The sequence below is a fragment of the Poecilia mexicana genome, unplaced genomic scaffold, assembly GCF_051168715.1.
Source record: "Poecilia mexicana isolate PSO_F unplaced genomic scaffold, ASM5116871v1 scaffold_16, whole genome shotgun sequence".
In the NCBI taxonomy this organism is placed as follows: domain Eukaryota; kingdom Metazoa; phylum Chordata; class Actinopteri; order Cyprinodontiformes; family Poeciliidae; genus Poecilia; species Poecilia mexicana.
In genome coordinates this window covers 2,860,520-2,885,456 of record NW_028263385.1, presented here as the reverse complement: position 1 = coordinate 2,885,456, position 24,937 = coordinate 2,860,520, and the positions used below count along the sequence as shown (strand labels likewise).

General features: G+C 44.4%; 1 protein-coding gene across 2 annotated transcripts in view; it reads right to left on the bottom strand.

The window, feature by feature from the left end:
* The window catches only part of col6a4a (collagen, type VI, alpha 4a), a 71,890-nt gene extending 52,636 nt beyond the window's left edge, over positions 1-19,254 (bottom strand). Inside the window, exons 1-2 of one of the 2 annotated variants that reach the window (XM_088013538.1) lie at positions 19,166-19,254; positions 14,941-14,996 (exon numbers count right to left, since the gene is read on the bottom strand). The gene's annotated coding sequence lies outside the window, so the exon portion shown is untranslated. The remainder of the gene's footprint in view (positions 1-14,940; positions 14,997-19,165) is intronic. The other variant, XM_088013539.1, reaches the window with a different exon arrangement.
* Positions 19,255-24,937: the final 5,683 nt, after the last annotated feature.

Genomic DNA, 24,937 nt, shown 5'->3' with positions numbered 1-24,937 from the left:
TTCAGTTCCTACCAGTGGTGTCTCTGAGGGAACTTGAAGATGAGGTTTCTTTGTCTGTAAAGGTCATACTGAGCACAGGTGTGCTGAGTTGCCTTATATGCTCCTGATGGGCTTAAGAAGAGACGGGTGAGTTTGATTTGCTGTGAGGTGCGTGCCAGTTGGGTGGAGACGGTAATACTCTCACAAATACACCATTTACTGCTTTAACTTGACACCTCCCACTTGAGCTCCTGGTTTTTGAACCCAAGGAGGTCACGCCTCTCTCTCTTCACCAGATCTTGTCCCAGCAGGGTTTTCTTGTTCTTCTATTGGCAGTAACACAACAATGCGCCTTACATCTCTGTGAAGTATTGTTGAGGGTATCTTCATTTGAAGTTCCTTCCTCGTCTTCCTCATTTGTCCTCCAGCTCTCACAAGTGGTACAGGGTAACTTGGATAAGTTCGTACATGTACATCTCTTACAGTCCCCTTTCCGTCACTGTTTACACTGATCACTCTGCCAAGTTTGTACTGACTTCTCAAAGCATTTTGGTCTGCAAGCCAAATAATGTCTCCGACAGCAACATTTCGCTTCTTTGAATGCCATTTACTTCTGACAAACAAATTTGGTCCAGCTAGTTGACTCCATTTTCTCCAGAATCTGTCCACTTCTGTTTGAATGAACTTTAATCTCTTGAGTGGATAACTTTTAAAGTCAAATCCACAGTTATCACTTTTTAGATCAGTTCTTCCAAGCAGCAGAGAGTTTGGTGTGATGTAGCTTATGCAATCTTCTCGACTTTGAGTTCTTGCATCTATTGGTCTTTCATTAGCCAGATTAGCTGCCATATACAGGAATGTTTGAAATTCACTCCATGTAAAAACTCCATCTGATCCTAGATTGTGCAATGCTTGCTTGACTATCTTTACAGCTGCTTCTGCTGCCCCATTCCTATGGGGGGAGTCTGCAGGGTGTATTTTCCAGCTCCATTCAGTTCCATGTTCCAAAGCTTTATGTTGAATTTGCTCTTTGTTTAATTGGTCCAAGAACTGATGAAGATCAGCCAGGACAGGTTTAGCTCCAATAAAGTTTTTTCCGCCATCTGACCATAACTTCCTTGGATGTCCTCTTAAGGCTGTAAATCTTTGGTATGCTAACAAAAAGCCTTCACTTGACTGATCGCTTACAAGATCTGTGTGAATAGCTCTAGATGACATGCAACAGAAGATGATGCCCCACACTTTCAGCTCAACTCTTTTCCGGGCCTCATCCCTCACTTCATAAGGTCCAAATAGATCAATAGTAGTAAACTCAAATGGTCTGGCAGGCAGTGTTCGTTCTGGTGGAAGATCACCCATTATCTGTTCACATCTTTTTGCCCTGATTTTCCGGCACGTCACACAGTTATCCACAACTTTTTTAGCCAATCTTCTGCCTCTCACCACCCATGCTTTTTTCCTCATCTGCAGTAATGTTCCAGCAATGTCTTCATGATTTACTTCATGAGCTTCAAGAGCAACCAATGTGGATATCCATGAGTCATATGGTAAAATGGGAACAGCTCTTCTGTCTTCATTAAAGGATTGAATACGACCCCCACATACCTGAAGTCCAGAATCTTGTTCTTTAAACACAACTAGTCTGTTTAAAGTTGTGTCATGGAATGAGATATTCTCTTGTGCAGCCAGAAAAACCTCTCTCAGTGCATTCTCACACTCTTTAACACTAAGCCCGGGATGGATGGTTGATTGTTTGATGTCTGTTGAAATTTTTACTTTCACTTTTCTGCCACTATGGTGGGTTTCTAAAGTGAGTTTCCAGTTTTCAACAGCTCTTCTCACCCATGCAATAACTCTGACTAGTTTAGAAAGACTGCTGTATCTTCTCTCTTGAATTAACTGCTTGGCAATGAATGTAAGAGATGAGACTTTGAGCTCCCTGACCCTTTCTTTACACTTTGTAACTTTTGGAGCATTCTTTGTCACCTCCTCATCACACAATTTTTCTTTAGTTTGCTTAGACTGTGCTCTAGTTATTACTGCTGAGAAAGCTTTTCTTTGGAGTTTTTCAACACCTTCTTTTGCACTCATAGCAATGTCTTTGGCAGATCTTTTTGGCCATTGGTCAATAGGTTGCAACAAAAATTTTGGTCCATTTTGCCACTGTGAGTCCTCTTGGAGGTGCTCAGGACCTGCTCCTCTTGATGTAATGTCTGCAACATTGAGCTCACCTGGAATCCACCACCAATCTGCAACAGGCCCAGTTTTCTGTATTTCACCAACTCTGTTAGCAAAGAAAGTTTGGTACCCATAGCTGTCACGCTGAATGGCTCCTAGCACAGTTTGGCTGTCTAGAAGATGGTACCAGCCACCAATTTCCATCCTACTGTGCTTTTCAACATACTTCCTCAGACGAGCTGCAAACACAGCACCACAAATTTCTGCTTTTACAGGTTCTCCTTTCTGGTCGAGTGGAGTAAGTTTTGCTTTGGATTCTACAAGTCTCACTTGGATCCCTTGCTCTGTCTCCCATCTAAAGTATAGAACTGCACCATAACTTTTGTCACTCCCATCAGAGAAAGTTATTCCAATGGGCTTTCCAATCCAACTGATTGGTGTTAAACTCCTGTGAAATTTAATTTGGCCCAGGCGCACATACTCCTGGAACAATTCAATGGCTTCATTTCTTAGCCCATCAGAAAGTGGTTGATCCCAAGTATCACCTGCTTTGCCTGCAGTTCTGGTTTCTTGAAAAGCCTTTCTTACTAGAATGGCTCCTTTTTGTTTGGTGGGTGTGACTAGCCCAATGGGATCAAAAAGACTAGCTACTTGGCTAAGGAGTTCTCTCCTAGTGAGAGGATTTGGAGTATTTACTCTCACTTCTCCTTCTTCTAGGTTTTGTCCCATCTTCATTTTTTTCCTCCTTTTTGAGAAGTTGATTGATGTCATCACATATAATTTATCCTCCTCCACCAGATATCCCACTCCCAAAGCCTTATTATCATCCTCTTTCAACTGATTAGGGAGTGTAAGGATTTTGTCTCTGCTAGGTAAGGACATTTTTTGCCTCCCACTTTGACCTGATAGGACCCATGGTTTCAAACAGAATCCCCCAGCTTGTAAGATCTCTTCCACCTTCTTAATGTGTTTATGCAAAAGTTCTGGGTCATTGTCAGATGTTAAAATGTCATCGACATAACAGTCTTCTTCCAGGATCCTCCGCTCCTCTTTACAGCTGTCAAACATGGGCAGTTTTGCCGTCTCTCGCATTGCTACTTGGGCAATACATCCAGCAGGTCGATCCCCAATGTTAACTCTGGTAATGGCAAACTCACCGATCTCCTCTTCTGAGCCGTCTCTCCAGAGGAACCTGTGTAGATGTCTCTCCAGGTCCTCTAGCCACACAGAGTTATACATCTTTTTAATGTCTCCCAGGGCAGCATGCAGTCCCCTTCTGAACCTGAGTAGAACAGCACGAATGGGATTTAAAACATCAGGACCTTTCAGCAGAATATCATTCATACTTAGACCTTCAAATCTTTGACTGCTGTTCCATACTAAACGCACAGGAGTGGTCACAGAATGAGGATTTGGCGCCACCTGATGGTTTACATACCATACTGGTCCTTTCCAGTTGTTTAGAGTGTCTTCTGTTAGTTTTATTGCTGCTTTTCTCTCCACCATTTCATGCACCTGGTTTGCATAGACAGTTTTCCATTCAGGCTCTTTATTTAATCGTCTTTCTGTTCTTAAGAAAGTTGATTCAACACTTTTCCTGTTATTGGGAAGACAAACGGGTTCTACAATCCAAGGATACTTTGCATCCCAGTGGGGAGCATCACTGTGGTTATCTGCCTGCACATAGGTAAGACCTTGTTTAATTATTTCAAGTTCTTTCTCCTCCATTAATGTCATATCTTTCCCACCTGGTTGACATGTCCCACAGCGACATCCACCACACTTTGGTTCACAAGCTGCTCCTATGCTCTCCCACTTCCACCAATCAATGAACTCTTTATTGGTAGTTGTGTTTTTGCTTTCTGCTTTAACTTCTTCGAAACTGCATACTTCTTTATACTTTACAGCAGCAATACGCATAGAACGAGCAAAGTGCGTTTCTGACCTGTGTGCTGCCACGTCGACGTCTTCACAAAGATCCGGATGAGCTCCTCCCACGGTCATGCCGAGTGGACTGTTCCACAGGACCAGGTCTCCAACAACCTTGACTCTTTGAGGGGCCAGTCTGCCTTCTCTGTGGCTTATTAGCAGATCAATGGTATCTGGTCTTTTAAGGTCTTCCAGGCCAACATCTGGGAAAAACTTTTGCAGCTGCAGTGGTTGAATGACTTTATGCACTTTAGCAATTTCACTAAGTCCATAACAGATGAGTTGGTGAGCTTTCACTGTGCCTTTGGGGGTTTTAACTCTCACTTTTAACAAGTATCTCTTTGTTCTAACTTTGACTGACATTCCCCCAACACCATGAACAACTAATGTTATGTTTTCACCTTCTAGGCTCAACTTTTTAGCTGCTTGATGAGTAATGTAATTAGTATCAGAAGCCAAGTCAATCAAAGTGCCAATTTTCTGGCCTGCGTTCGCAGTGACTTCCAATAGCATTAGAATGACAGGTTGCTCTTTCAGTCCATATGACTCCATAAGCCCAGGGACTTCACACTTTGTGTTCTTTGTTGAAGCAGTCACATTTGAAAAGGCTTTTCTGCATTCTCCTGCTAGTTCTAGCGAAAGTCCAGCTATGAATTTTTCCTGCTCTTGTGTCAGTCTATTTTCCCTTCTTGGTTTATCAGTCTCAACCTTTGTAAGCTCACCCTTTGGGCAAAGGAGGAAATGGTGATCTGAAAAGCTTCTTTTCTTACAATCTTTATTTCTACAAAGGTAAGTGTTGATGCAATCAGCATCTCCATGCTTTCTCAAACACCTTTTGCATATGTCCAACGTCTTTACAATGTTGAGCTTTTCAGGTACATTCATTGCTTTGAACTGCTTGCAGAAGAATATTTTATCTCCATGTCTTGCGTCTCCACACACAATACAGGCATGATTCTTTCTTGTGGATCGAGTAAAAGCATGTCGTTTCTCAAACTTCTTCTCAGCCTTTTCACTCACTCCAAGTTGCTCTAATTTCTCTAGAACTTCTTCCTGTGTTTTTAAAAATTTGAGAAGACTATCAAAATGGTTATCTGGTGTAACTGCATTGGCAGGATTAACCATAAAAACTAGCCAGTCTCTCTTTATAACATCAGGTAGTTTACTCTCTAGAGATTTAATAACCAGAGGATTTTTCATTGCTCCAATGTTACCTAACTCTGTTAAGTCAGCTAGAGCCTTTTCAATTGCTTGAATAAGATCTATCACTTTCCTTGGCTGGTTTGCTTTCAGGGGTGGAGTCTTTTCAAGCTCTTCAATAATTTCCAAAGCAATGCTTGACTTGTCGCCATACCTATTTTCCATCACTCGGAACATATCTGCAGCAGTATCATAAGCAGGCAGGTGTAATTCATTACAGATCCTTTCATCTACACTATCCAACAACTGAAACTTTTTCACTTCCACTGAGCCACTTGGTTCTCCCTGCTTCTGCAGACTTTCCCAGTCTTTTCTCCATCTGTGAAAGTTTCTTTTACAGCCATGAAATTTTGGTAGACAAATGGGTCTGATTTTTACACTGGGTGCAGGTTGAGCTAGTATAGGTAAAGATGTAAGGTCTGATTGAGCAGCATCTGATTTCCTCTTCTCCTCTGCAATCGTTTGTGCTATGGCAAACTGCGATTTTCTTGTTTGAAGTTTATTTTTCATCAATTTCATTTGTTTTACTCTGCCTTCTAAATTGTCCCTTTCTTCTACTGGAATCCACATTTCCCAGGTCACAAAACTTTTAATAGACTCCTGGATCACATTCTCCACAAAGGACAGCTGCACTTCATATGCGCTTTTGTTCACAGTTAAAACTTTTATGTCAGAAGCATCATTACATGCCTTTTCTGCCTCTTGGATTGCAGTATAGAGTTCATCTTGACCATATCTTTTCCACAAACTAGACTGAACTATTTGTTTGACTTCTTCTAATTTTGATTCACAGTCATTAATAGTCTTTTCCAAATCAGCTTTTTGCTGTTTATCAAGTTCATCAGCTTCATCTCCCACCTCTGCCAGTAGTCCAGCTTCGTAATCATCATTTGAATCACTTACATGTCTGGCATCAGAAGTTAGCTTTTTAAACTCCTCTCGCAGTTCCATCTCTGTCATGTTGGAAGCTTTTCTGCTCAGGAAGTTTGCTTGCTTGGTGAAGGAAGACTTTGCCATGGTGCGATCCAGCTTCAATTGTTTCACTGACTTTCCAAACATTTCTTCAGCCATTGTGGATTGTATAGATGAGATGACCTGATGTTCCTCCTTGAGTTGATTCGTCAAAGCTCTTTTCTCAGGACTTCACTGTCATCTGATCTTCAGTTGGTTTCCATCTGGTTCCCAATTAGTTCAAACGGGTTTCCAGCTGGTTTCCATTGGTTTTCAACTGGCAAGTTTTTTGACCTCTACAAATCACCTTAGCTTCTGCCCAAACTTGAAAAGGGCTTGCTCCCATCAAGAAATCCAGGACCAACTCTTCTCAGTGTCATCTTTTTATTTTAAGTGTCATCAGTGTCATCTTTTCTCTTTTTTTCTTTGAATCACTGTACTTTTCAATACATGACACCCAAGCAGGTTGAAAACCTACAAACAAACAAAACAAATTACAAATTGCTTTCAAGTCATCAATAAATAAACAAAATAAACTTGGTCCTCTGAATGCAGGTTGAATGTTTTAAAGTTCAGTTCCTACCAGTGGTGTCTCTGAGGGAACTTGAAGATGAGGTTTCTTTGTCTGTAAAGGTCATACTGAGCACAGGTGTGCTGAGTTGCCTTATATGCTCCTGATGGGCTTAAGAAGAGACGGGTGAGTTTGATTTGCTGTGAGGTGCGTGCCAGTTGGGTGGAGACGGTAATACTCTCACAAATACACCATTTACTGCTTTAACTTGACACTCATTGTTTTTATGTCGTATTAGCTTCGTTGTGTTGATGCATTTTGACCTGCTTCAATTTTCCGTCGCAACACGCAAACTTCCCCATTCACTCAGTGCGTTATAGTTCCACATCGCTTTGGATTTGTTGCTGCGCGTTTGCGCAGTGAAGGAAAGAGGAGACCAGCTGCACAGGCAGGCTGGAAATGAGATGATCGGTATCGGCAACAAGAGCCAATGATCGCTGATCACCGATCATGCACTTTTTCACGGATATCGGCCCGATTATGATCAGTGACCGATCGATCGGCACACCTCTATTTAAAATATACTTAAAGTATATTAAAAGTATATTTTTAATATAATTCTATGACATAATTAGTACACTGAAAATATACTAATCAAGCTCTTGAATACTACATAAAAAAGTATACTTAAAGTATACTAAGTACAACTTGAAGTTGTTCTAAAAAAGTACGTTTAAGTATACTAAGTATACTAAAAATTGTAAATTAATACTATTTAAATACTATTAAAATATACTAAGCACAAAAAAGTTGTTCCAAAATAGTACAGTTTAAGTACATTAATAAAAGTATGCTAATGTATGTTAAAATTTAATATATTAAAGTATACCTTTTTTTTTTTTACAAGAGCAGTCCTCAAGCAACAAGAGCTCAGAAATAAAAGATGAAGAATATGAAGCAGAAATCCCGACACGACATTCCAGGCATAGTGCACAAAGACTCAACAGGGTCACAAGTATTCAGCCCACACCATCAGTCCCATCATCCTGCTGCCTCCTCCGCATGTTCGCTTTTGTTTGGACCCAAATGAAGGCAGGATGTAAAATGAGGAGATTTAATGAAGAAAACAGTCCAAAACCTCCAAGCTGTCACAATGGGACCAGGAAATAAAGTGGAAACCAAAAAGGTAAGCAACAGTGGTGGGTGCTAGTACGCTAATGTGCTAATAGTGTTGCTAATTATTGTTTAGTGCCGTAATGTTTTTGATAACTTTGAAAACATTTAGTGCTATTAGCTTCCCCTAAGCTAATTTTCCCCCAAAAATTCTAATGCACAGAATTACTTTTGTAAACTTTAATCCTCTGGAGGGCGATGTAACACGTGTGTCACTGACACAAGGCGGGTAACAGGGTTGAAGTTAGCATACTAGCATTAGCTTCTACTAGGTATCATTATTAGTCCTTTATACAGGAAAATCTCTTCATACTGTCAAAACAGACCCGTTAACAAGAGATACCTGTTACTATGTTGCTTTAGCGCTTTAGCATTAGCTACCACTAAATAACATGTTGGTACAATGTCTTAGTTTTCACATGGCCATTGTTTATGCTCAGTGTTTTAAGTAAGTGCAGCTAGCTTTGCCGTTAGCGGTGAGTGGAGCAGAGGAACAGGAAGGAAGAAACATGGAGACAAAAACACATTCCAGGACTTCAACAGATTATGGTTTAAAAAACAGAAACTTTAACCCAGTTGTTGCCTCAGTTGTTTCAGTAAATCTTTCTTAATTAGAACAAAATAGGAAAATTCTGCTTTAAAAAAGGCATTTTAAAATTATACTGATTATATTGTTTACAATTATGAAGAAAATTTCCACATTGATCCATTTTCATGATTTATCTTTGGTTTGTGGTTGAATAACTATAAATATGATGTGAATGACACCAGGATCTTGATTTATTTCATGGCACTGACATAATTTTTCATATGAGTCGATGATCTCATTGGACGCAGATGTTAAAATGAAGATGAGTTAATTAAAGTCAGACTGAACCATTTTAGAGCCACATCTCCTGGCTGCTTCATCCCGTTTCCCAGCAGCGTTTCCTCCTCTCAGGTCAGGGGTCAGAGTGACGCCTTGCAGGAACCGCAGCTCGCAGAAACAACCGTAAATCTGTTGCAGTCACAGGAATCAGCTCACAACCACAGGAAGTGATGTGGGTCACACATCGCCGGAGGAGCCGGTCCGTCAGGCAGTTTAGTTTTGATTTGGGCGAATATTCCTGAGCGATGCCTGCAGAGAAGCTGCATCTCATCATTACTGTGGGCTCTGCTGCCCATACATCGGACCAAAGGCGACACATTTACAAATTACATTTAGATTCTTGAATCTGCTCCAAACAGTCACTGCAGGTTTTCCAGAGCCTCGAAAATCTTAAAATTAAAACTTTCAGCTGAAGCAGGAAGATGGAGGACAGACAGATGGGAAAGAGAGAGACAGCAACACCATCGTCACAAATCCAGCTTCGGTTCAGTGATTGGTTCATTTCTTTATTGGGGTCAACCACCCCTACTAATGGGGTCAACCACCCCTACTAATGGGGTCAACGACCCCTAGTAATGGGGGGTCAACCACCCTTAGTAATGGGGTCAACGACCCCTAGTAATGGGGGGTCAACCACCCTTAGTAATGGGGGGTCAACCACCCCTAGTAATGGGGGGTCAACCACCCCTAGTAATGGGGGGTCAACCACCCCTAGTAACGGGGTCAACCACCCCTAGTAATGGGGGGTCAGCCACCCCTAGTAATGGGGGGGTCAGCCACCCCTAGTAATGGGGGGGTCAGCCACCCCTAGTAATGGGGGGGTCAGCCACCCCTAGTAACGGGGGCCAACCACCCCTAGTAACGGGGTCAACCACCCCTAGTAATGGGGTCAACCACCCCTAGTAATGGGGTCAACCACCCCTAGTAACGGGGGGCCAACCACCCCTAGTAACGGGGCCAACCACCCCTAGTAACGGGGTCAACCACCCCTAATAACGGGGCCAACCACCCCTAGTAATGGGGGGTCAGCCACCCCTAGTAACGGGGCCAACCACCCCTAGTAACGGGGCCAACCACCCCTAGTAATGGGGTCAGCCACCCCTAGTAACGGGGCCAACCACCCCTAGTAATGGGGGGGTCAGCCACCCCTAGTAACGGGGTCAACCACCCCTAGTAACGGGGTCAACCACCCCTAGTAATGGGGTCAACCACCCCTAGTAATGGGGTCAACCACCCCTAGTAACGGGGGGCCAACCACCCCTAGTAACGGGGCCAACCACCCCTAGTAATGGGGTCAACCACCCCTAATAACGGGGCCAACCACCCCTAGTAATGGGGGGTCAGCCACCCCTAGTAACGGGGCCAACCACCCCTAGTAACGGGGCCAACCACCCCTAGTAATGGGGTCAGCCACCCCTAGTAACGGGGCCAACCACCCCTAGTAATGGGGGGTCAGCCACCCCTAGTAATGGGGTCAACCACCCCTAGTAACGGGGCCAACCACCCCTAGTAACGGGGTCAACCACCCCTAATAACGGGGTCAACCACCCCTAGTAACGGGGTCAGCCACCCCTAGTAACGGGGCCAACCACCCCTAGTAACGGGGTCAACCACCCCTAGTAACGGGGCCAACCACCCCTAGTAACGGGGTCAACCACCCCTAGTAACGGGGCCAACCACCCCTAGTAACGGGGCCAACCACCCCTAGTAACGGGGCCAACCACCCCTAGTAATGGGGGGTCAGCCACCCCTAGTAATGGGGGGTCAGCCACCCCTAGTAACGGGGGCCAACCACCCCTAGTAATGGGGGGTCAGCCACCCCTAGTAATGGGGGGTCAGCCACCCCTAGTAACGGGGTCAACCACCCCTAGTAATGGGGGGTCAGCCACCCCTAGTAATGGGGGGTCAGCCACCCCTAGTAACGGGGGCCAACCACCCCTAGTAACGGGGTCAACCACCCCTAGTAATGGGGTCAACCACCCCTAGTAATGGGGTCAACCACCCCTAGTAATGGGGGGTCAGCCACCCCTAGTAACGGGGGGTCAACCACCCCTAGTAACGGGGGGTCAACCACCCCTAGTAATGGGGGGGTCAGCCACCCCTAGTAATGGGGTCAACCACCCCTAGTAATGGGGGCCAACCACCCCTAGTAACGGGGGGTCAACCACCCCTAGTAACGGGGGGTCAACCACCCCTAATAATGGGGTCAACTTGTCACTAAGTTGGTATTTTCTGTCCTCTCCTCTCTGAGTCGCTCTCAGCAAATAACTGAATCTCTCTGAAGCTTCAATAGAAGATCTACGTGGGGAGATCTATGCAGGACTCAGACTTGGTGTTTACCGATCAAGAGGAACCCGCCGTTTTAATGACTCCTGACTGATGTGGGCCCAACTTGGGTTCCTGCTGGTGAGAGCAGGGAACTCTGTGGCTCCGACAGCTTAATGAGCCTTAATGGTTTCTCCATGGTGAGCGCTGAGCCTCAGCATCTGGCTGCATTTACTGCCAGGAAGCTCCACTTCCTGCCGAGCGGCTTCACTTCCTGTGGTCTGAGGGCATCAGGCGGCGTCTCGCCTTGGAAAGGATGAGCAGAAAATCCTTCCTGAGAATCAGCTTCATGGAGAAACTGCTGCTGAACATCTCCGCTGCTCTCAGCCGGCCGCTTCGCCCACACTGGGCCCAGTCTGTCCCAGTCTGTCCGGTTCCAGCGTTGGTCTGGTTCCGATCCGGTTCTGGCTGTGAGTCCTCAGCCTGTTTAGTCCTGGGGCCCCTTTGGGGGGTCCATCTGCAGCCAATCAGAGGCCTGCGGGCCGTTGGGGCCCCTGTGGGTCCCGGTGTTGTTTACCCATCAGCTCTGTTTACTAGAACCTCCAGAGGCCCGCCATGTTTACAGTTTGGACCTGAGTGTGCGTTGGCGCCGCCGGCCCGTTTAATCTCTGTTGGAGTCCCGCTCCGAGGATCTGAAGGACGTCAGGCGGTTCTGATGCTGGCCGGGTCCAGAACGAGGTGCTCTGGTTCTGGGCCAATCTGAGGCCGGCCTGCAGATGTTCCTCATTACAGCCTCATTATTCCTCCTGGTTCTGTCCTGATCCGATCGGCAGTGAAATCAGCAGGACCAGGAGAGAGGTTCTGGTCATCTCCCATAGTAACCGTTTCCATGGCAACCTGCTGACCAAACCTACAGGCTGCAGGTAAACGTTGGAGCCTCAGAGGGAAACAAGATTAGAAAGAAAAACAGAAAATTATTTCAGAAAAACAATAAAAAAAAACTGAAAGGAAGGAAAAGTTCTGAACCGGACCTCTGGGTCGGCTGGGTTCTGGTCCAGTCCAGACATGGACGTGGTTCTGATGGTAAGGAGAGAACCCTGTTGCCCGTTTCTATGGAAACAGATGCCGCCCACTCTGACGGGAAGGAGCGGTCCAGAACCAGAACCTGGAGGTGCTGTAACATCTGGAGCGGCGGTTCTGATTGACCCGTTGCAGTGCCAAATGTTTGCTCTCTGGATAATCCAAACACGTCGTATGGAAGGTATACGGGCCGGCCCGGCCCAGAGTAAACTGCTGTCAGGATGTGGTTTACATCTGAGCCCTGAGGCCCAACAGAGCCTTCGGACGGTCCCGATGACATCACAGCGATGACATCACAGCGATGTCACATCCAGGAAGCAAATTGTCAAAAATATAAGAAACAGCATTGAGTATAAAACGCTCCACCACACAGAAGTCCTCCTGACCACCAGGGGGAGCCGTCCACCAAATTGTATTTGACCAGAACCTCGGTGAAGATGGGACAGAAGCTGGAGGAAGAAAGAAATCAGCCTGATGATGACCGATGCGCCTCTGATGTTGTGAAACTTTGTGTGGTTCAGAAAAACATGGCAGACGTTAAAGAGCGCCCCCTGCTGGAGGTTCAGAAACAGATGGACCCAGTAAGAACACCAGGCTCACAGGCGAAGCCTCACTGTGTTCTGTGAGTGATGCGTTTCTTCCCCTGGAGTTCAGGAAGAAGCGTTTGTTCCTCAGCGGGGCTCACATGCAGAAACGGTGGGTGTTGTTTCCGGATGATTCCCAGCTTTTCCATGGAAGCTTCAGGAAAGACGTGGGAGGAGGAGGGAACAGCTGGCCGCTTCCCGCTCCGTCCCATCGCAGCGTTCCCCCCAACGACACAAAGATCACAGGCCCGCCAGGTTCTGATCGGGTTCTGGAAGAGGTTCTGGGCGGGTTCTGGAAGAGGTTCTGATCGGGTTCTAGAAGAGATTCTGATCGGGTTCTGATCGGGTTTTGGAAGAGGTTCTGATTGGGTTCTGGAAGAGGTTCTGGGCGGGTTCTAGAAGAGATTCTGATCGGGTTCTGGCCGGGTTCTGGAAGAGGTTCTGATCGGGCTCCGTTGGCTGAGATATTTTTGGTTTTTACTCTCTGCTTTGCCTGTTCCTGATGGAACGGACCAATTAAAGTCTCGGAACCAGGACCCAAAGCGGCTCCTTGTGAATCGCTGTGTTTGTTCTGGACTCTGTCGGTTCTGGTTCTGTTGGGTTTTGGATTTTTATCCCATGAAGAAGAAAAATGAGTCAGAAGAATAAAAACTAATCTCTGAAGGAAGCAGGACAGTCTGGTCCGATGTGCTGCTGCCACGCCGGCTCGGTCCACCTTGACTACAGAACCGGTTCTGATGATGCTCGGTTGGACCAGAACCAGGGAGATTTATTGTACCGAAGACCAGATGAGAGACAGGAAGTGATGTCATCTATCTGCCTGACGAACAAACAGATCTGAGCAGAACTGCTCCGGTTCCGCCGGTTCTGCTGAACCGGGATCAGTACGGCAAGATGTTTACAAATTTATTAGCCACAAATTATGGGCTGCCGTTTGGAACGTTACAGTGGAAAATTAACGGCAGTAATTTAGATAATTTAAAACACGGTTCATTCGTCCAACATTTAACCTGCTGGATTCATTAAATATCTAACTTGCAAGCTACATATTTAGCCAGCAGGTTGGATGTTCTGTTTGTAATTTAAATACTTAGTTGCAAGTTTAATGTTCAACTAAATATTTAACTAATTTTGACCCAAATTATTGCGATTCATTTTTGACGGACTTTATAAAACGGTTTTCTCCAACATGGTCCTGCCAAGCTAACAACATGAAGCTGCTCCAGCATGTTATTAAATATAAAACAGCTTGCCCTATGCTGCAGGCTCTTCGGTTCCAGTCCAAAGCAGCAGCTGTTGTAGCTGCACGGCGGCGGTTCTGTTCAGTCCAAATCCAAACCAGCAGCAGCTCCTTGTTTCTGACAGCTGGAACATCTGAGAACTTCCCACATCTCCATCCAGAACCATCAGGAGGTTCAAGGCTTCGGATCAGAACCTGAGCCAACCGGGAAGCCAGGAAAATAGTTTAACTGGTCTGAGAACCAAGAGGCGGTTCTGATGGAGCAGCTGCTGGGTGAAGAGGAGGAGGAGGAAGAGGAGATCACTGTGCGCTGCAGCAGGAAGGAAGTTTGTTCTGGATGAACCTCTAGTGAAGCAGCACATGGAGTCAGAGGTGATGTTTGCTTCAGATCTGAGCACACACACACACACACACACACACACACACACACACACACACACACACACACACACACACACAGCCTGTTGGTTTCCAGTCCTGATTTAAAGAGGCGCTAACCTCCAGATCAGCTAGCTTTAGCATTCGTAGCTGGAGCAGTGAGCATGAGGGTGATTGACAGCACTAAGACCCTCCTCCTGGCTCTGATTGGTTGTTTCTGACTCTGGTGGATTTCTGTAGTTACTACTGGGAGAAGCAGAGGAGCTCATTTTTTCCCACAGATTGTAATGATAATATTAACAAATATGTAAAAAACATATTTTTATACAAGTTAAATACTGCAGCTCATATTTCAATGTTTCTGTGCAGATTTTAACATTTTGTTCACATTTGATTTTGTAATATTTTGCCTGAAGCCGCCTCAGTGCTGCCCTCTTCAGGTTGGATGATGGTACTGCAATTGAGTTTTCTGAAGGTCCAGCTTTAGCGTGTGTGACTCAGAGGCGCCCCCTGGTGGCGAGCAGGTGCAACAGCTAGCATGGTTAGCATTGATCGATAGCGTCAGCCATGCTGTGTCTGCAGGTGACGAGAATGAAAACGGTACCTGGTGCAGGTTCAACGCCCGGCTCAACAGCAGCACAGCAGGAGCCTCCAACCGTCCTGCAAAACCAGAACGCAGCAGTGAACAAATGAGATCCTCCAACATCGGATCAGAACCGCACGGAAACAGCAGAGATTTCTGAAATATTCACTTTCAGGTGGAGATCAGGGATTATAAGGTTTTAATGTCCTGAACGAATGTTTTCTTTTTCTCATCCACCTGTGAAAGGATGAGTGCCAGCTGCTTCCAGCTGCTTCCTCTTTATGAAGTGTGGAAAGATGGAAACACAGCAGCAACGAGAGCGATGCAGAGAAAGAAATGAAAAGAGGAAACGTTCATCAGACGCAGATAAACGTGTAAAATCTTTTTCACAGAAACAAGATGGCAGCCAGTGAGGTCGAGTGAAGAAACGGGTAAAGAAAGGCTTTGCTTCAGGAAGCAGCGGCTTGTTGGGCCCAGATTGAGGCTGGAGGGATCAGACCGTCCCCTGAGGTCCAGCTCCATTTTCTGAATCGTTCTCAGACTGGAATGCGAGCAGCTGGACCAGAGCTCCCAGTAAGCAGCATGAAGAATTGGGACCTGGCAGCATAAACAGGAAAACACTCATCAGGTCTGGAGGACCCATAAACATGAGCGTGACCTCTGACCTCTGCTGCCGCACCTAATGGAGGAAAGAGTTCAGACCAGAACGACAGAAACAGATTCAAGGTGCTGAAGAGAAACGCTCCAGGTCCGGTCCGGCTCTGACCATCAGAACCAGGCACTCCCAGGAAACCTTCACCAGGGGCCCGAACCCAGGCCCCTGGGAGGACGGTCGGGGTGAAACCGCCAAAATAAACCAACCAATATGTTCATATTATTTTAAATAACTACGCAGGGCCCCCTGGGCCCCCTTTGGGAGCGCCTCTGCTCGTTCTGCTCCAACATTTCTCTGATCTAAACTTTCTGATTGATGTAGTTACCGAACAGTTTCAGGTTTTTTCTTGCAGTGGAAACTCTGTGGAGCAGAAAGATTTGAAGATGATGATGAAGGGAGGAACCTTCATCATCATCAGGATGAAGGGAGGAACCTTCATCCTGCTGATCCTAATCTGATTGGTTCCTGGCGCCGCCGGCTCCGGCTGACGACTGAGAGCTGGAAACGTAAACTCTGACCAAACAAGGCCTGCAGGAGGCACACACACACACACACACACACACACACACACACACACACACACACACAGGACAAACACACACACACACACACACACACACACACACAGGACAAACACACACACACACACAATGGCAGCAAAAATGTAAACGATGCAGGACTTGGGAGCTCGGAACGTTTCAATGACTTATTGAGGCGAAGCTTCTGCCTCAGGGCCGGTCCCGGCAGTGTGGGGCCCGGGGCCGGTCCCGGCAGTGTGGGGCCCGGGGCCGGTCCCGGCAGTGTGGGGCCCGGGGCCGGTCCCGGCAGTGTGGGGCCCGGGGCCGGTCCCGGCAGTGTGGGGCCCGGGGCCGGTCCCGGCAGTGTGGGGCCCGGGGCCGGTCCCGGCAGTGTGGGGCGGTACCAGTTCTCATCTGGGCCCCTGATACCAACATGTCGGCTCCAGATGCTTCATCCCTCCTCAGCTGCTCTGTGTGACGTAGCTCTTAGCACTACAGGGTTCCCCCACTGCTTTATAAGCCTGGCAACTGCCATGCTTTCCTGGCCCCCACCAGGCTGAGTGTTGCTTTTTTTTAGGAAAATAATTTTTAAAAATATATATTTTATCTTCTTTTAAAGCCGGATTGCAGGCATCTGTGTTGCTCTGAACTTTTCACTGGCGCAGCAGATTTATTCCTAAAAACAAATCTGCTCTGATCAGTTAATAGTTTATGCATTTAAAGCCGGCAGAGCGGACCAATCGCACCGCTGGAGCCTCAGCGCGCTGCCGCTGCTTGATCTTTTAAGTTTACCTCAGCGCGGATCAGGCGCTCCTCTTTTCACTCAAACTGGACCCAGGCTGACCTGTATGGATATTTACATCAACCACTGTGAGGAATTATGATTCTTTGGAGAACTCCACATCAAGGTAGGAGTTTAAACCCACCGTGTTAGCTCTGGTTGAGCAGCTCTGTGTGAACCACAGGAATAACGTGGCGCTGTCTGCCCTGTAAAGTTCATGTCTGTGATCCTGGTTGGTTGGAGCGTTAGCGGCTAACAAACCAGCGCTAACCCCATCTTGCAGGTTCAGCCCAGTGAGGAGCTTTCACGCTGCTTTTATTTTATTTTATTATTATTCTTCCGGTTACACGAAGCATCAAACCATATCAGATGCTTTGTCCACTTAGTCAGCCAGAGTTAATGAGCGAGGAGATCTGAGGAACTCGTCCCATAAACTCCAGCAACCAGAACAGTTTCTGTGACGCTTATTAAAACTCAACAGACATGAAATGTCAGAGCTGCTAAAGCCACATTAGCAGCATTGAATTAAATCTCCCGTTTGTTGCGCATCTCTGCTTAGTGCAGCAGATTTAACTCATCTCATAGTTGTGGGTTTAAATAGCGTTTCACTGGAGATGTTTTCCTGTAACATATAATTATCCAGTAATATTTTTATGTTTCCTGTCAACTTAACATCTTTAATACAAAAACACGGCGGAGCGCCGGGCTGAGCAGGTTTACTGGGGGAAACCCTGCTAAAACCTGCATTAGCATCTTTTCTAATTAGCTTACATCATGCTGGTGTTGTTATGATCTGAACCTTACAGGAGAAGCAAACTAAAAAATAAATATTTTGATTTAGAAATGCCGAATTGTGTTTCAATGTGTCGTGTTATTTACGGCAGGGTGTCAAACTCAGTTTCATTTGATCAAAAATCTGAATGTTCTTAAAGGGCCGGTGGTGCCAGAATGCTTTGGTAAAACCAATTAAACTGTGAAAATATGAAAAAATGGCAGCTCCTCCAAGATTTTACAGTTTTTGTAATCAAAATCACATAATTTGTGAAGCAAACTTAGAAATTGTTGTAAGGAGAAAATAGCGGCAGAACATCGTGTAGTGTGAACTACTGCATCAGGTGGTCGGATGTGCCCATTAAATCTACTGATTACTGAAGGCCAATACTGTATACAGACTTCATGATCTGCACTCTTTTGGTTGAATGCAGTTTTTATTTCCACTTTGGCTTCATGTTGTTCAGTTTTTATTCAAGTACGTTTTTTGTTAATGGAGACTGAGAATCCATTTTATTTTTGTTCCAGTGTTATGTGTTCTTTTGAAAATAAAGTGTATCTATGGCAGGAAATAGTGTGTATTATTAGTCATTTCCATTAAATCAGTGTCCAAAGGTCTTGAAACAATATTATCGTTTATCGCAGTAATTTTTTTAGACAATCGCTCAGCAACATTTGTTATCATGACAGGCCTACGTGTTATATTTCTCCAGCAGTGGCAGCAGGAAGAACTAAACATGATAAAAATAAAATGTAAACTGTTTTTTCGTGTGAGCATTTAGTTCATTTGATTCAACGATTTGTTAAATAGATTTCTTACAGTGTTGGAGTATAACTTGGGCCGGCTCGGATCAGCACTGATGATTCCCTTTAGATTCATAAATCTCCAGAACCCGAAAGCATCGCAGACACTGAATGAAACTGAATGAACGGAAATCAGAGAGAACATTTGCCTCGTCACCTGGGGAGCAAATAGAGCAGTGGGGGGCATTCGAGGGGCAGGTGGAGGGGGGGCAGAGTTAGAACCGCTTATAGAGAAACGTCAGAGATTAAAACCGAGCGGCTTTAATCTCTGATGGTGAATAATTTCTGGCTTTCAAACCAACATGAAGCTGCAAATAAAGACGAAACTATCAGAAACTGGAGTTATTAATATTTCTGAACATAAACAGATCAGAGGAATACGAGGGAAAACCAGATTGATATTCAGAGCTGCTTTGGAAATAATGATAATAATAATAATGTATGAAACTTTTCAGATTGGATGAAATCTCAGCATCAATCTGCAAATTCATTGTGTAAAAAGCTCCAAAATTTGCAAACATTTCTCAAGTTTATCTACAAAAGTCAAGAGACAACTTTGATTCTCCTTAAATGCATGAAAATAAAACCTTTAAATGCAAGAAAAGTTGCAACAATCTGCACATAAAATGATGCATATTTGGTTTTAATGCACTAACTTTGGGTTGAGTTGTGCAGATCTACAGCGAGTCGGGAACAAAGAGCTGCAGCGTTACTTACAGACGAGCCGCTCTGCGTCCGCTCCCTGCAGAATCCAGACGCCCAGTCCCACAGCCATGGAGGAGGAAACGGCTCCGGCCAGAGGCTCCACCCCCTGCTGGGAGGCCCGGCGCTGCAGAGCGACGGCCGCCGTCAGGTTTCTGATGTCTGCAACTCCGCACTGCAAAAAACTGCCGTGGAGTTTACATTAAAACTACGTAAAATCACAACAGAACAATATCATAAGGTGGAAAACAAAAATGTTTATGTTGTTTTTACAGCAAAAATAAGTGAATATAACCAAATTTATCAGTTAAAATTACAAATGGTGAAAGAAAAATTTCTGAGAAGTTATGAAAGTTTTGCAAAATGTATGTAATGTCAATGAATTTATAATCTACTGATTAACACATAAAAAAATACAAATGGTAGAAAAAACCCTGAAAAATATTGTAATAGTCACTCTGTGAATTCAGGGTTTCCCCCAGTAAACCTGCTCAGCCCGGCGCTCCGCCGTGTTTTTGTATTAAAGATGTTAAGTTGACAGGAAACATAAAAATATCACTGGATAATTATATGTTACAGGAAAACATCTCCAGTGAAACGCTATTTAAACCCACAACTATGAGATGAGTTAAATCTGCTGCACTAAGCAGAGATGCGCAACAAACGGGAGATTTAATTCAATGCTGCTAATGTGGCTTTAGCAGCTCTGACATTTCATGTCTGTTGAGTTTTAATAAGCGTCACAGAAACTGTTCTGGTTGCTGGAGTTTATGGGACGAGTTCCTCAGATCTCCTCGCTCATTAACTCTGGCTGACTAAGTGGACAAAGCATCTGATATGGTTTGATGCTTCGTGTAACCGGAAGAATAATAATAAAATAAAATAAAAGCAGCGTGAAAGCTCCTCACTGGGCTGAACCTGCAAGATGGGGTTAGCGCTGGTTTGTTAGCCGCTAACGCTCCAACCAACCAGGATCACAGACATGAACTTTACAGGGCAGACAGCGCCACGCAGTGGCGCAAAAAGTGGGTATGCAGCGCATGCAACGCATAGGGGCGCTGCACCAGAGGGGGCGTCAAAACCCCGTCTGGAGGGGGCGGCGCCCCGATGATGCCTTCACTTCACCACGCCCTTAAGCTCCTTCACCTCGAGCACATGTAAATGTAAATGTAGCGAGTTTTACCTTTCACATGTCTTCGTCTCGGGGGGAGGGTAAACATACGATCGCTCACACGCATACGGATAGAGCGACCGTATGTTTTCTACGCTCCTTCACCCTTGCGTACCTTCCTTTGGGGGTGGGGGCGCCGAGTTATGTTTTAGCATCCACGTGAATAATATGTAGTGCGTCCCTGGCGCCACGTTATTCCTGTGGTTCACACAGAGCTGCTCAACCAGAGCTAACACGGTGGGTTTAAACTCCTACCTTGATGTGGAGTTCTCCAAAGAATCATAATTCCTCACAGTGGTTGATGTAAATATCCATACAGGTCAGCCTGGGTCCAGTTTGAGTGAAAAGAGGAGCGCCTGATCCGCGCTGAGGTAAACTTAAAAGATCAAGCAGCGGCAGCGCGCTGAGGCTCCAGCGGTGTGATTGGTCCGCTCTCTGGCTAAGCAATAAAACTTTCAGAAATAAATCTGCTTCGCGAGTGAAACGCTCAGAACAAGAGTCTTGCAATCCGGGTTAAAGATTTATCTAAAAAAAAAAATTAAGCGAGTTTTTTTTTTTCATTTAGTTTTTCTAAAAATAAAAACAAGCAATGCTTAGCCTGGTGGAGGGCCTAGCAAAGCATGGCGGGCTGCCAGGCTTATAATATACTGGGGAAAACCCTGGACTTTGACATTCAAATACTGGAAAAATCTAAGTTATTTCTGAAAATACAAAACATATTAGTGACCTTATGCTGAACGTTTTACATGACATTTCTGCAAAATTAATGTTTGTAGATTAAATAGATTATTTCTGTAATTCACCTGGGATTTTCTTAGCAGCATTAATTACTTCCTATCTGTCATTTGTACAGGAAAACCACAGCTGCCAACAGTTTTTACAGTGCAGATGCTGATAAATGTGTGGAAGAGCCAAAACTTTCTCCAGCTGATCAGAAACTGAACTTATTATCTCAGACCTGAAGAGGAACGATCTGGAGTCAGAAAAAAATGTTATTCCACTGTGACACATCAACTCTGCTATGGACAATGTGTGAAAAAAAATCTAAGACTAAATTATTTTTATTTCATTACACAAACTGTGTTAAGATACTGAATTTGAAAATTCACAAAGTGTGTAGGAGCCACTCCCTATTTTCAGTTAAATCTTAGAATTTTGATTATAAATTTATTTTTATTTACTTACTTTCAGGTTAATTTATAATTAGCATTAGCTCTCTCGCATTAGAAAACCTGCAGTATGAAAAAAGTTAGCTAAGCCTATAAAATTAAAACCAGAGAAGTTACTTTAGGCCAATTTAGTTACATAGAAAATAATGCAAAGAAATTCTGCTAGTGAAATTGTTATCTTCTTACATTCTTACCTGTGAAAAGTAACGCTAATGGCTCCAGTCTTACTGTAAAACGGTTGAAACAAAACCACGCAGCACATGGAGGATCACTCTTCTGCCACATTTCAAGATGGCGGCGACGTAACGTAGGCCTCGGCGTCCAATGAGGCGTCGAGTATTCATGTCTGTATCCAAGCGGTAGGAACAAAACTATGATTTTTCTTCTATATATATAGATTTTGGGAGGAAAATATCACCTTGCAAATATCCCCAAAGTAGACCTGAAAAATCTTATTTGAACTGCAAAAAATAACAAAAACAATGTTGAAATCCTGGAAATTTCTAAAGAAACATCCATGTGTTTATCTTCAGTCGCATTTTTTACTGCAGCAGCACCTGCGCTTCCATTAACTATAGAATTGCGCAAATTGAAATTACGAAAATAAATTAGTGTAATGACTCACGTGTTTTGATAAAAGATTTACGCTGGGGTGAGATTTTTCAGCCGTGCGGAAAAGCTCTTTACGTCACACGAGTCACGTGCTCAACAGAAGAAGAAACGACCGGAAGTAGCAGGAGGTAGATTGTTTCTGTTTTGTTGTTTCTTTTTTTTTTTTGGACTTACTTACCGCGTGAACAAGCTTATTCACGTGTGATTTAAACGTAATGTCTTATTTAATGGAAACACCTTAATTGTGATATTATTTTTTTTTTTTTTTTGGACATTAGCAGAATTAAGACAAACATTTGTAATGATCTGGTTCTGGTTCTGCTCTGCATTCAGAACCAGAGCCAAACATGGAAAAGCATCATTCAGCTTCTATGCACCATAGATCTAGAACAAACTCCAAGAAAACTGAAAAAGTGCTGAAACACTGAGTTCCTTTAAATCCAGGTTCCTTTGACTAAAGTAATCCCAGTTGGTTTTAATGTTTTTATCTTTTTAAATCTTTTTTTTCAAAATCTCTTTATCTTTCTTACTGTTTATTCAGTGTCACATGCTGGTTTTTTATTATGTAAAGCACTTTGAAATGCCTTGCTGCTGAAATGTGCTATACAAATAAAATTTGATTTGTTCTGAGGCTGTTTATATTCAGGAAAAGCTGAGATGCTGGAAATATTAAATCAGATACATTTGTTGTTTATATTGAAATATGAAGACAACATTTAGATTTGATGTTTTCATGTGAGAATGAAGGCCGACCACAGAAACCTGGATCTGATCACATATTTATTACAGATTCATGAAGTCATGATGGAAGAGACAGGAATCTGGAAACTACATTCTCTATTGATCCAAAACAGATGAAGATCTATATAGTTGCTGCTGCATCTCAATAAGTTAGAAAAAACACTTCATTTGTTTCAGAAATTATATGAAACATTAAAGGAAAAAGCTTATTAAGCTCAGAGGGAGGAATCTGAAGCCTTTTACTTTATTAATGTTTAAACTCATGAATCTGTCATGAAAATGAAACCACATGAAAAATATATTCTGAAATTTAAATAAGAAGGGAAACTTTCAGACCTTCAAGGAGAACAAACAGAAACAAATAAACAAATTATGTAATTGTCTACCTGGATTTATTTTAGTTAAAATTGACATTTTTAGTTAAAATATATAGTTTGTGGACTACATATTTAGTTAGCAAGCTAATTATCGAGCTTCTGTATCTGTAGCTAAATATTTAGCTCACAAAGCTAAATATTCGACCTCAAACTAAATATTTAGCTTACTCACTAAATGTTAAGTTATCAGGCTAAATATTTACATAGATAATCCAAATGATTGCTGTTATTTTTTGACGGAGCTGCTCTCTGTGGAGAGCAGAGACTTGTGGCTCAGCAGCGACGGAGGCCTCCGGGTTTATGGCGTTCAGGGCGTTTTCCTGTCGAAGGGGCTTTAAACGATTTTTCAGGGTTCTCCAGGTCCGTTGTTATTATCATCCTGAAGTGAAATGAATCTGCAGCAGACATCATAGACACAATAATAAAAGACAGCGTCACATAAAACATAAACAGTTGTCAATTTCAGGTCCATGATCCTGGAGTCTTCTGTGTGGGATGAAGAAACTCTGGAGGAAACAAGAAAAACAGAAACTCGTCTTTTCAGGAGTTTGGTCTGAATTTCAGCAGGTTGTGTTCGGGTCGCATGGAGCTGTGGGAACCGCAGGCTGCAGTGATTTATGTCTGCAGTTATCGATGTGCTGTCGTTCCTCTCAGAAGAATAAAGGCTGTTTGAGCAGAGAGCGGTTTCCACTCCCTTTTAGGGAAACAACGAGGCCTCAGCAGAGAAACTTCTCATTTCAGCAGGAGGCCGGGCTGGAAGGTCGGGGTGACGTTTTCCTTGGACGCCTCTGACTCTGAAGTGACAGAGTTCATGTTTCTCCCTGCAGACACGGAGCAGAAGCAGCTGGATCGGAGACGGGAGCGAGTGGCCAGTCGGGTCGGTCACTGGGTCAGAAACCGACATGCTTAAATGTTGGACCTTCGGTCAGATCTGAGGATTAATATTAACTCTGGGAAACAAAGAAGATGTCAGACTGCTGCTGGTCCACCTCCAGGTTCCCATGAAACACTGAACCCAAAATGTTTCCATCTGAACTTTTTTTTTTAATACATTTTATTTTAAGTTTTCAAAGTTTAGAACAAACAGTTAAACAAGGCCCAGATGCACAGGTCAGAGCATAAGACATTGTGGTTGACATGCTGTACACACACACAGTAGTGGCGCACATTATTCAGGTGGATGCGAAGACATAAATCCCCCCGAGGTTTAGATTCACCTCATTATGTGCGAGAGGTGAAGGAGCGGACGGCGCGCTGAAGTGGATGGGAAAACATAATCGGCCCCCTCCAGACGGGGTTTTGGCGCCCCCTCTGGTGCTGCGCCCCTATGCGTTGCATGCGCTGCATACCCGCTTTTTGCGCCACTGCACACACAGCACATACCAGGGTACACATACACACACTGGAGGGCGACCGAGGGGAGAGACCATGGAAGAGTTTGATCAGCTTTGTCTTCGCAAAGTGTTCCAAGAAGGGAGAAAGTGTCTTCAGAGTCTTTCCGAAGTCTCTCCATCTGTATCATGGACATCATGTCCGTCTCCCACAGGTGGGTGACGTAAACACAGGACCTCCAGTCTCTTAGTCTCTTGGCAACAATCAGTCCCAGTTCCAGTGGCTGCTGCATTACAGCAGGTATAGACCTGGGCACCTGGGGGCATCCAAAGATTATGAGTCCTGGTTCAGGCTGTAAGAGAGTCTTATATGCCTTGGAGTACCA